The sequence below is a fragment of the Tachypleus tridentatus genome, chromosome 1 (assembly GCF_004210375.1).
Source record: "Tachypleus tridentatus isolate NWPU-2018 chromosome 1, ASM421037v1, whole genome shotgun sequence".
NCBI classification, from domain to species: Eukaryota; Metazoa; Arthropoda; class Merostomata; order Xiphosura; family Limulidae; genus Tachypleus; species Tachypleus tridentatus.
In genome coordinates this window covers 183,190,409-183,204,301 of record NC_134825.1, presented here as the reverse complement: position 1 = coordinate 183,204,301, position 13,893 = coordinate 183,190,409, and positions in this window count along the sequence as shown.

Here is a 13,893-nt window from a genome sequence, read left to right as displayed (position 1 = left end):
ATTAATAAGGTTTTTATTGTTGTACCAGTATATTAATAAGATTGTTATTGTTGTACCAGTCTATTAATAAGGTTTTTATTGTTGTACCAGTGTATTAATAAGGTTTTTATTGTTGTACCAGTATATTAATAAGGTTTTATTGTTGTACCAGTGTATTAATAAGGTTTTTTTATTGTTGTACCAGTACATTAATAAGGTTTTATTGTTGTACCAGTGTATTAATAAGGTTTTTTATTGTTCTACCAGTATATTAATAAGGTTTTTATTGTTGTACGAGTATATTAATAAGATTTTTATTGTTGTACCAGTATATTAATAAGGTTTTTATTGTTGTACTAGTATATTAATAAGGTTTTTATTGTTGTACCAGTATATTAATAAGGTTTTTATTGTTGTACGAGTATATTAATAAGATTTTTATTGTTGTACCAGTATATTAATAAGGTTTTTATTGTTGTACGAGTATATTAATAAGGTTTTATTGTTGTACCAGTGTATTAATAAGGTTTTTTATTGTTGTACCAGTATATTAATAAGGTTTTTATTGTTGTACGAGTATATTAATAAGATTTTTATTGTTGTACCAGTATATTAATAAGGTTTTTATTGTTGTACTAGTATATTAATAAGGTTTTTATTGTTGTACGAGTATATTAATAAGATTTTTATTGTTGTACCAGTATATTAATAAGGTTTTTATTGTTGTACGAGTATATTAATAAGGTTTTATTGTTGTACCAGTGTATTAATAAGGTTTTTATTGTTTTACCAGTATATTAATAAGGTTTTTATTGTTGTACCAGTATATTAATAAGATTGTTATTGTTGTACCAGTGTATTAATAAGGTTTTTTATTGTTGTACCAGTGTATTAATAAGGTTTTTATTGTTGTACGAGTATATTAATAAGATTTTTATTGTTGTACCAGTGTATTAATAAGGTTTTTATTGTTGTACGAGTATATTAATAAGGTTTTATTGTTGTACCAGTGTATTAATAAGGTTTTTTATTGTTGTACCAGTATATTAATAAGATTTTTATTGTTGTACGAGTATATTAATAAGGTTTTATTGTTGTACCAGTATATTAATAAGGTTTTTATTGTTGTACTAGTATATTAATAAGGTTTTTATTGTTGTACGAGTATATTAATAAGATTTTTATTGTTGTACCAGTATATTAATAAGGTTTTTATTGTTGTACCAGTATATTAATAAGGTTTTATTGTTGTACCAGTGTATTAATAAGGTTTTTTATTGTTGTACCAGTATATTAATAAGGTTTTTATTGTTGTACGAGTATATTAATAAGATTTTGATTGTTGTACCAGTATATTAATAAGGTTTTTATTGTTGTACTAGTATATTAATAAGATTTTTATTGTTGTACCAGTATATTAATAAGGTTTTTATTGTTGTACTAGTATATTAATAAGGTTTTTATTGTTGTTGTGAGTATATTAATAAGATTTTTATTGTTGTACCAGTATATTAATAAGGTTTTTATTGTTGTACCAGTATATTAATAAGGTTTTATTGTTGTACCAGTGTATTAATGTTTTTATCGTTGTACCAGTATATTAATAAGGTTTTTATTGTTGTACCAGTATATTCAAGTTGTTTAAAGTATGAACATTTTGGGTTTATTTCATTCTAGTGCTGTATCATTAATGTATTATACCATAAAACAGTCGTAACGATGTCTCCAGTGTAATAAACAATAATCTAACTTTACCATTAATGTATTACTTCATAAAACAGTCGTAACAATGTCTCCAGTGTAATAAATAATAATCTAACTTTACCATTAATGTATTATATCATAAAACAATCGTAACAGTGTCTTCAGTGTAATAAATAATAATCTAACTTTACCATTAATGTATTACTTCATAAAACAGTCGTAACAATGTCTCCAGTGTAATAAATAATAATCTAACTTTACCATTAATGTATTATATCTTAAACAACGGAACAATGTCTCCAGTGTAATAAACAATAATCTAACTTTACCATTAATGTATTATATCATAAAACAATCGTAACAGTGTCTCCAGTGTAATAAATAATAATCTAACTTTACCATTAATGTATTATATCATAAAACAGTCGTAACAATGTCTCCAGTGTAATAAATAATAATCTAACTTTACCATTAATGTATTATATCTTAAACAACGGAACAATGTCTCCAGTGTAATAAACAATAATCTAACTTTACCATTAATGTATTATATCATAAAACAGTCGTAACAATGTCTCCAGTGTAATAAATAATAATCTCAGCTAAACAGTCCAGCATGTTAACAACTGTGTCCACTTTTAAACAGCACACGTAGGTTCAGCACATCACATAGCTTCAATTTGTTTTGGTAATTTTTCTAAAATTATAAACAGTGATAAAAATATCGAACGTAACCTATTCTGAGAGTAAGCTCTACTTGTTTTCAGACGTGGTGGTTCTCCGGAATTTGATTAACACTGTTAGTTAGGAATGCGTTATAAAAGTAATAGATTTATTGCTAACGAGTGCCTCTGGTTGGAAGCATTTTCTCTGATCAAAATTCCAAAATTACAGGGACAGCTATATCTATATTCTGAGTTTTTCTGACCCTGTTTTTCGATACCCGTGGTGATCTGAGGACTCATGATGAACTGTGTAATCCAGTGTTCAACATTTGCCGAACCTATCGGACTCTAGGATCAGAAATCTATTAATATTTTTATTTTAAATGAATGTAAGTACGAAACGCATTGTTTAATTTTAAGAACGCCTTCAGCTACATTCCTAATCGTTTGTTTGTTTTTGAATTTCGCGCAAAGCTACTCCAGGGCTATCTGTGCTAGCCGTCCCTAATTTTGTAGTGTAAGACTAAAGGGAAGGCAGCTAGCCATCACCAACCACCTTAAATTTTAGGGTTACTCTTTTACCAACAAATAGCGGGACTTACCATTACATTATAACGTCCGTACAGCTGAAAGGGCGAGCATGTTTGGTGTGACGGGGATTCGAACCCGCGACCCTCAACATTCCTAATCGTAGCCTGAACAACGTTCGAACTGTTATCTTACAAAACTCAAAATACCCTAACAACGTTCAAACTGTTATCTTACAAAACTCAAAATAACCAAACAACTTTCAAACTGTTACCTTACAAAACTCAAAATACCTTAACAACGTTCGAACTGTTACCTTACAAAACTCAAAATACCCTAACAACGTTCGAACTGTTACCTTACAAAAGTCAAAATACCCTAACAACGTTCGAAGTGTTACATTATGTAACAGAAGTTTTACTTTTTTCTTATTCCTGGACAGAAAGTGTTATTTCCCAATTGCTTATGCCTAAAGTAAATGGAAGAGACCTGTTTTTCTCTTCAAAGTTTGCTTTTGTAACCTAGGCTGGCAAGAATGCAGCTGCTATCATGTATCCGGACCTTCCATCATCCATCCCTCAGAGCCACACTGCCCTGAGCTCCCTGTATCCACTCCGCCAGAGAGAAAGCAGCCATCTTCAGAAGAGAGCAGCAAATCAGAAGAGGAGGTAGACTTTGAAGATCCAGATTACAATTTCAGAGGTACAGCTGGTGAGAGAAACCCCTGCTACTCCAAACCAAGAGATCTCAATGACTTAATCAGAGATCTCGCTCTAACAAAGTCGAATGTCGAGCTTTTCACATCTAGGCTCAAGGAGTGAGATTTGTTAGATGAAAGTGTGCAAGTCACAAGTCAGAGGAAGCATCACCGACATTTTATTAGCTTCTTCACTCATCAAGATGGGCTCTGCTTCTGCCACAATGTATCCGGTTTGTATGAGGCAACTGAAATTGCCTGTAACTCGGACGAATGGCGCCTCTTCAATGATAGCTCATCCAGAAGCCTCAAAGCTGTGCTGCTCCATAACGGGAATAAGTATCCGTCTCTTCTCCTGGCTCATTCGGTGCACCTCAAAGAGGAATACAACAGTGTCAAGACCTTGCTAGAAGCCTTGAAGTATGATGAGTATGGCTGGGAGGTTATCAGAGACTTCAGAATGGTGGCATTCCTGATGGGTGTCCAAGGAGGTTTTACCACGTTTCCCTGTTATCTTTGCCTTTGGGACAGCAGGGACTCCTCAGAGCATTACAACAGGAAGCACTGGCCACAACGGACCGAGTTCTCTGTGGGGAGGCACAATGTCAAGTGTGAGCCACTAGTGGACCTCCAGAAGGTGTTGTTCCCATCATTACACATAAAATTGGGTTTCATAAAACAATTTGTCACAACTCTTGATAAGGAGTCTGCAACCTTCAAGTACCTTTAAGACTTCTTCCCTAAGCTGTCTGAGGCAAAGGTCAAAGCTGGTGACTTCGTTGGACCACAAATAAAGAAGATCCTGGAGTGCAAAGAATTCCTCAAAAAGCTCAGTAGGAAGGAAAAAACTTAGGATAACTTAGTCGTAGTGGTTCGGGGCTTCTTGGACAATCACAAGGCCGAAAATTATGTGGAACTGGTTGAGGCTCTGGTGAAGAACTATGGCAAAATGGGTTGCAGGATGTCCCTGAAAGTCCATATCCTTGACGCTCATCTTGACAAATTCAAGGAAAACATGGGAGCATACTCAGAGGAGCAAGGCGAGCGCTTCCACCAAGATATACTGGACTTTGAACACCGCTACCAAGGAGTATATAATGAAAACATGATGGGAGACTATATTTGGGGGCTGACACGTGAAAGTGATTTACATTACAGTCGCAAATATCGAAAAACTACTCACTTCTAAACATTTCTGTATAACTTTAGTATAAATACATGTAAATCTTGATTCATATGTTGTTTTATTCAGACCTTATATAAATGAAAATGTGCAAATTTGTCCGTTTTTATTTAGAAAATAGGTTAATTTCTAAATTTCATTATCCAAGTCACAAAAGCAAAGTTTAAAGGGAATAATGGCCATTTTATGTACTTTTACAACATAAGCAATTAAGAAATAACACATACTATTCAGGAACAAAATTTGTGTTACGTAGTGTTATCACACAAAACTCATACCCTAACAACGTTCGATTTGTTTTTTTACAAAACTAAAAATACCCTAACAACGTTCGATTTGTTTTTTTGCAAAACTAAAAATACCCTAACAACGTCCGATTTGTTTTATTACAAAACTAAAAATACCCTAACAAAGTTCGGATTGTTTTTTTACAAAACTAAAAATACCCTAACAAAGTTCGGATTGTTTTTTTACAAAACTAAAAATACCCTAACAAAGTTCGATTTGTTATCTTACAAAACTCAAAATACACTTGCACATCTAAAAAGATCCCAGAATTATTTTTCTATTCATTAATCAGAGATGCAGTTCCAGAGCTGAACAGGTGTTAACCTTGTTTTCCACGTCTGTAAAGTTTGTGTCAGTAAAATGAAACACGTATTACCTCCACAGATAAGACACAGGAATTATACATAAGTCAGATTGTTAGTAATAGTTAAAATTAGATATCACCAAATATTTTCAGGGAACTTCAGCTGTGTTATATCGGGAATAAATATAAGCAGTTATTCACAACAACTAATACATTCGATGCCAACAAAGCCTTTCATGAACTTCCAAGGGTCGCCAGGCTGGTTACGACACAACAAATACGGTAATGGTTTAGCTACTTCTAATAACTTTCATGAACGACATTAATTAAGTTGATATGATTATTATTAATTATATTTACGTCATTTAGAAACCAGTGAAATGTTGTGTAATTCAAAGATTACGTATCGACATATTTAAAGGTTTTCAAGAAGTCAGTGTTTCAACTACAATATACAGAGAAACCAATACTTCGAACATTATATAACAAACACGTGAACACCAGTTAGTGAACCAAGCTACCAGACTATGAAGATATAAATATGATATTCATTGCACGAGGTAGTTGAAGACACATTCCGTATCTTGACCTAGAGACACGGAAATAACCAGCTACGGACTCCAGTTGTTGTATACTGAGGTAAAACCGCACTTATTTAGACAAAACTCCTGAAGAAATGAATCATTGTCATCAAAACAGTTAGTAGGACGACGAGGAAGACACTGAGCGAATTAATTTCAGTGAAAAAGCAGCTATTTTGTAATTTGCTACATTTTCTCGTGATAACAATATCACTTCCAGCCTTTGATACAAGACAGAAGTAAATACATTTTTACTAACAGGCAAAAATAATAACAATAATTCTTTATATCCGCCTACTTCTGAAAGTTTTTGAGCGAGGTATCCTCAAGAAAAATCTAAAGTAATTTAAATTACTATATGGTTAAGTAACACGAATTCGGACTGCCAGAACCAGGTGATGAGGGCGCTCGACTGAGGATCATGTGCTCGAATCCTCGTCACATCAAACATGCACTATACTAGTTGGTGGTAATAATTAGCATCCTTTTCTTTTATATGCACTTTTCTAATTTTATTTGTTGTTTTTTTAATTTCGCACAAAACTACACGAGAGCTATCTGCACTAGCTTTCTATAATTTAGCAGTGTAAGACTAGAGAGAAGGAAGCTAGACATTACCACCCTCCGCCAACTATTGGTCTGCACTTTTACCAATAAATACTGGAACTCACCATCACATTATAATACCCCAACTGCTGAAAAGGCGAGCATATTTAGTGCGACAGGGATTCGAACCCGCGACCCTAAGATGACGAGTCGAGCGCCTTAACCACCTGGCCATGCTGGGACGGCCCTTCCAATTATGGAAAATTCCTACGTGACTGTACCAGGCATAATAGTAATGAAACTAGAATTTATTTGTTTGACACATCGTTCGCAATGAACTAACTTCAGAGAAGAATCTGCTAAATGATGTAGGCTATCATCCAGATAAATTTAGATTTATTACCAAAACGATATTTGAATTTGGTCTTATTACGATAGTACTGTTGTGAGTAAAAGTTGTTTAAATATATTCGTCATGCTATATCTCATTCAGTGTTACGTATACAAATGTCGTATTAACTGAAGACATCTTGGCTCACATTAATCAAACTGGAGTGTCTCTTGTTAAAAACTGCGTGGTCATTATTTTAAAATTAATTTTAAACTTCCATAAAAATAAAATACACCGAACGTATTTTAAGTAATTACGTTGATTGCTTCAATATCGTTTTTTTTTTTGTTTCAAGGACAATAAAAACTGCAGTTTAAAAATTTAATACATGAAAGTTTCATATTTGTGTTACACGACAAAGACTATTGACTATATAGTATTAATATTTACTACTAGATGACAGCACATGCTAGGTAATGTATAAAACTTGCTTGTTGAGCGCAAAGCAACGAAGTGATTTAACCGTACTTTACAGGCCAACGATATCGAAACTGGTGTTCATTTTCTTTTGTTGTTATATTTCTTTATTAAGATTAAGCTGAAATTGGATTTTGAATCATTTTGAAGTTAACGATGTTTAAAACTAAGTAAGGTAAAAGTTAAACACCTTAAAAATTCGATAGTATGTGTTATTCTAACACCAAAACCGCAACGGGTTTATGTGCCATGTCAAGCGAGAGGAATAAAAACCCTGGTTTTAGCGTCGTACATCCGCAGACTTACCGCTGTCCTAGCGGGTGACAAAAAGTTATAATGATCTTGTTACTGTTTTAATACAAGTGTAATTGTACACCTGTTTTATTAGCAACGAAAATGTATATGGTTTAAAAGGTGAGAATTCTAACAATAACAAATTAGCATGTAAAGCATTGTTTAGCAATCTTGTATTTCCCAATCAAGTTGTTTATTACTGCTTTACTGCCTTAACCATTTTTCAATACAGAGTGCGTTCTAGCGAAACTCTGAACAACAAAATTCGACCTATGAAATTTGAGCCCTCTAGTGAAGCGTTTTGACATTATCAGATCAAATTATTCGGTTAATACCAACACAAAGAAAATTCATTGTTTTCAATCGTAATTAAACAGTAAAACGTGTATCACAGGTAAAGTTAATCACGCAATACTGGTTTCATCATTAATTTTATTTACGTGTGAAATAAATAACTTACACATAAATAAATGAATATAAGTAAAATAACTTTATTTATATACTGAAATAGAAACACATAACCAGAGCTCGGGTTATAAGGATTCCTATTTAGGTTTTATCAAAACTTCTTGGGCCTACGTGTTTTCAGCACATCATGAATTTATTTGTATACAGCTGAGCATTTCATCTATACTGAAACGCTCGAGGTTGCCTTCAAACAACACTAATTCTAAATCACTTTGAAGATCTAAGACCTTCTATTATGTTGAGTAATATAGACGCGTCATTAGTTTAGTATCAACTGAGTTGACACGAAATATTCTCTCAGTGATAATACGTATAACTGTATTAACAATTCTACTAAGACATTTTTCAGTAGTTTTACTACAAGAATTATCAAACCTACTCTAGGACAGCTAGAACTTGATAAATTTATTTTTTATACATAATTGAGTTTTAAGCGAAACGCTGTTATAATCGATCACAAATAGTATATTTACAAGTATTTTGTGTGTGGTGAAATCTTGTAGATTTTAGATTACTTTCATCTTCTGGAGTCAGAACAGTTAGCTTAAGATTTTGAGTCGGAAAAACAGTCATTATATTTTTAGATTATTGAAGACGTCTATCCAATCTATTTTTAAAAAGTAGTTATCTTAACTCTATTGGTACAAATGGGACATTCCAGCAACAAATGGACTATTCCATCGGGCTGTAACCAAAGCCCACTTTGTTACTGGTCCTTACAGAGCTTGTAAGGCTCAATGGCACGGTCAATGAAGACACGTGTTACCCCACGTGTCTTCACTGAAATTAATTCTCTCAGTGTCTTCCTCGTTGTCCTACTAACTGTTTTGATGACACTGATTTATTTCTTCAGGAGTTTTGTCTAAATAAGTGCGGTTTTACCTCAGTATACAACAACTGGAGTCCGTAGCTGGTTATTTCCGTGTCTCTAGGTCAAGATACGGAATGTGTCTTCAACTACCTCGTGCAATGTATATCATATTTATATCTTCATAGTCTGGTAGCTTGGTTCACTAACTGGTGTTCACGTTTTTGTTATATAATATTCGAAGTATTGGTTTCTCTGTATATTGTAGTTGAAACACTGACTTCTTGAAAACCTTTAAATATGTCGATACGTAATCTTTGTATTACACAACATTTCACTGGTTTCTAAATGACGTAAATATAATTAATAATAATCATATCAACTTAATTAATGTCGTTCATGAAAGTTATTAGAAGTAGCTAAACCACTACCGTGTTTGTTGTGTCGTAACCAGCCTGGCGACCCTTGGAAGTTCATGAAAGGCTTTGTTGGCATCGAATGTATTAGTTGTTGTGAATAACTGCTTATATTTATTCCGGATATAACACAGCTGAAGTTCCCTGAAAATATTTGGTGATATCTAATTTTAACTATTACTAAAAATCTGACTTATGTATAATTCCTGTGTCTTATCTGTGGAGGTAATACGTGTTTCATTTTACTGACACAAACTTTACAGACGTGGAAAACAAGGTTAACACCTGTTCAGCAGTGGAATTATATCTCTGATTAATGTATAGAGAAATAATTCTGGGATCTTTTTACATTTGGAACACTGTTAGGGTATTTTGAGTTTTGTAAGATAACTGTCCGGCGTTGTTAGTGTATTTTGAGTTTTTTAAGACAACTGTCCGGCGTTGTTAGGGTATTTTGAGTTTTGTAAGATAACTGTCTGGCGTTGATAGGGTATTTTGAATTTTGTAAGATAACTGTCCGGCGTTGTTCAGGCTATGACTAATCACAATAAGATGATCTAAGAACCTACAGCACGAGCACACCATGTGTTGTGAGAAAATGTAACTAAAATCATGAAAAGTTCTGGTATTTACTAAAGCCAGTATTAAAATTAGGATTTGAGATCATATTTAAACAGATGTCATCGAATATGTTCTAAACACATATAGTTTTACATATTTTTTGGGTTAACTAATAAAATATATGATAAATTAACAATATCTTCAAAAAGGACCACTTTTTCATCTACCCCCTGTGCTTATTTTATAAAAATTAGAAAACTGGTATACGTTAAGGATATACACAATTGAGAAATTGTAAAAATATAAACGTATTTTGATTATTTTTCTAGTTCGGTGGTTATGGCACTCGTCTTGTTATCTGAGGGTCGCGGGTTCGAATCCCCGTCGTACCAAAGATGCCAGCCCTTTCAGCCATGGGGGTGGGTTATAATGTAACTGTCAATCCCACTATTCGTTGGTAAAAGAGTAGCCCAAGAGTTAGCGGTGATTGTTGATGACTAGCTGCCTTCCTTCTAGTCTCACACTGCTAAATTATGAACGGCTAGCGCAGATAGCCCTTGAGTTGCTTTGCGCGAAATTCGAAACAAACCAAATCGAGTCCGAATGTTTTAGTTTTGTAGTCATTTAATAAAAACGGAAACATTAGTTACATATTTACAATTTGTTTCACCAATAATTTGAAAGTAATATTCAACACACCCATTACAGTATTAGACACATAAAAGTTTAGTATTAGTCGTGGTAATTATTGATGGTGAAATATTTTAGCTTTATGTTTATATAAGTCGTTCTTTATTTTCTAGGTAGTAATGATAAGCGACTGATATGCAATACATGAATCTTTTTATTTTATTACTAAATGGATTTCTTAAAAAACTAATTCCACAGCATTTAATTTCCCAAATTAGATATACTAGCCGATTACCCGTGGCGCTAGTATATGAGATCCGCGTGTGACGTATTTATGACATCATATCTACACCCTGAGAATGTAGAAAAATAAAAGTTCTCCGTGAAGGCGAAATGAAAATATCGCACAATAAAAAGTATTCCAGTATTATACCTATAAGCAAGAGTTCCATTATAGTATGACGTGTGACGTTTCATGACGTCATGTATGCACTCTGAGAATGGAGAATAATAAAGTTCTCCGTGACGGGAAAATCGTGACACCTATCGTAAATCTACATGCACACAGGATAAAAGTTAACGAAGTTGGGGTTGCACATCGCGTAATAAAAATATTTTTCCAGTATCATATAAGCAAAAGTTCCATATAGTATGATTTCTTTTTAATATTTTATTTAATATCAAGGAACAAAGAGGCGTTATTGTTTTTACAAGTTCTCTGGTAACTCGGCAGTAAACTAAAAGGTTTATAAAACTAATACTCAGATTGCATCGTTGCCCCACGTGTAGATTCCTGTACGTGGTGAAGGGACCTCCCAGAGAAGGTTCTGTTCTTTCAGTTTACTTCCTCTGAGATCTAAACATCCACCCACGTGTTTGCCGTGCGTGGCGACCCGTGAAGGGGAGGAGAGGATCCTGGTGGTTGAGGGGTCCAACCCTAACACACCACTTTGGCCTTTAATTCCTGTAGACGGGCGGCCTTTGGGTGGCTCCCTTTGGGTCAATCAGCTGGTCCACTTGGGCTAGAATCAACCAAGTACCAGTGTTGGAAGTTCTCAACGGGTGTTGTGGACATTGTGTCTGATGCTGGTGTTTGGGTATAGTGTTCACGAAACCTGGCGTTGCTGCAATGTCCTTGCATGACATTGTAGTGCATCCCCTCGTAGGGCTCCATGGTGGGTGGGGTCAGTAGGTACCGAAATTTTCCTTTTTTTCTATGGATTCTCCAACAAAAAAAATTAAATAAAATAGTGAAAAAAACAGTCAATAGGTAAACGACCACATGTTGAAAACTCTGAGCAGCAATCTTCAACATCTGTAACACCTGTACCCCATTTTCTTATGTTACATTCTTTTTCAGAAAAGCCTTTAAGGTAAATGTCCCCCTTTTTTATTCAGAAGGGACTAGAGGGACTTGCTGGCTCTCCAAAGTCAGTCAAGAAGCTTCGATCTGGAGAGATTTTGGTTGAAACATCCACATCCCAAGATAGTGAACACCTTTTGAATTCAAAGGCAATTGGAGATATACCTATTGAGGTTACCCCTCATGCTACCTTGAATTCATCACGAGGAGTTATTGTTGAGAGGGATTTGAAGAATGTCCCAGAGTCAGAGATTCTCGCTGGTCTCTTCACTCAAGGAGTTTCTGCAGTGAGGCGCATCTCCGTTACACTGCCGACAAATATCCTCGTTTTGACATTTGCATCACCACGTGCACCTGCCACCATCAAGGCAGTTTATCTAATTTGCAGGGTATGGACGTACATTCCAAACCCTCTTCGATGTTTACAATGTCAGAGGTTCGGCCACTCAAAGACGTCCTGTCGTGGTTTCCTGACATGTACTCGTTGTGGTGGCAAGGACCACAATGCCCATGAGTGTCACACGGACCCACATTGTGTCAATTGCAATGGTTCCCACCCTTCCTACTTTTGTTCTTGCCCAAAATGGTTGGAGGAAAAAAGAGGTGCAGCGTTTGAAAACGACTCATAACATTAGTTATCCTGAGGCTTGGAAATTGCTGCCCGCCACTCCATCTCGGATATATGCTGTTGCACTTCGTTCCACAACTACAGTGGGAGTGCAGACAGATCTCTCTGTGCCTCCAAGAGAATCGTCTTCAAAACAAATGAAAAGCGTTTTGACCTCCATGGTTAAAAAGGTTGATGAATCGACTTCTACACCCATCTCTGTTCCTCCCATACATTCCAACAAACCTCAAGATCCACGTCCTTCAGTTTCAAATACAGGCATTTCTTCTGATACATCTTTTTCTTCAACCCCACGATGCAAAACAATCATTTGTTTTTGTCCTCAGTCACTGGAATCCCCTTCCAACAACAAAGACCTGCCCAATCGACCCAGGGCAGGATCCATGGAGGTCGATAGACCTCCTCCGAATAAGGACAGTAAGGAAAAAAGATGTGGTCGTAAACAGAAGGGTTCTCCAGCCACTTCGCCTACCCGTCATTAAAAATGGCCACCTTGATACAATAGAACTGTCGAGATTTACGTACTAATCTGGATGATATCAAAACGCTGATTGCTTCCTACCATCCTGTTTGCCTTTCTTTACAAGAAACATTTCTCAAAACTGCTGATACTGTCTCCATTCGGCAGTTTTCTCTGTACAGAAATGACAGGTTGTGTGATGGTCGAGTACATGGAGGGGGGTGGCACTGTTGGTTGATCAACACGTGCCCACCCTGTCTTTGTCACTCAACACACCCTTGGAGGCCGTAACCATCCGTGTTTCCTTGGGTCACACTATCAATGTTTGTTCTCTCTACCTGTCCCCTGGAGAGACATATGATCAATCAAACCTTGATGCACTCGTTGAACAGTTGCCGTCTCCATTTCTAATTCTGGGGACTTTAATGGACATCTTCCCCTCTGGAGAAATGCTGTTATTGATAGGAGGGGTCGCTCTGTAGAGCGTATGCTCTCTGATCACAATCTTTCTCTTTTCAATACTGGTTCTTCCACTTATTTTCATGCACCTAGTCAGTCCTTTACCGCTATTGATCTCTCAGTTTGCTCCCCTTCATTATTTTCCCATTTTTCATGAATGGTTGACAGTAATCCACTAGGCAGTGATCATTTTCCTATACTTTTGAGAGAGACTGGCCGCGGTCGATGCCACTCTACCTGCCTGCCCCGTTGGAAGCTGGATCAGGCAGATTTGTCCACTTTCACTGCTCTCGCAGAACTTGATCCTGCCATCGTGAATCAGCCATCAATAGATGACTGTGTGGCAGCGGTAACTGGCTGTATTATACAAGCAGCTGCTCAGTGTATTCCTAAAACCTCGACACGTTTTCCACGATATCCTCGTCCGTGGTGGAATCCTGCTTGCCACTTGGCACGAAAGGCTCAAAAAACGGACCTGGGATACTTTCCGTAGATATCCCACACTTTCGAACCGCATCGCTTT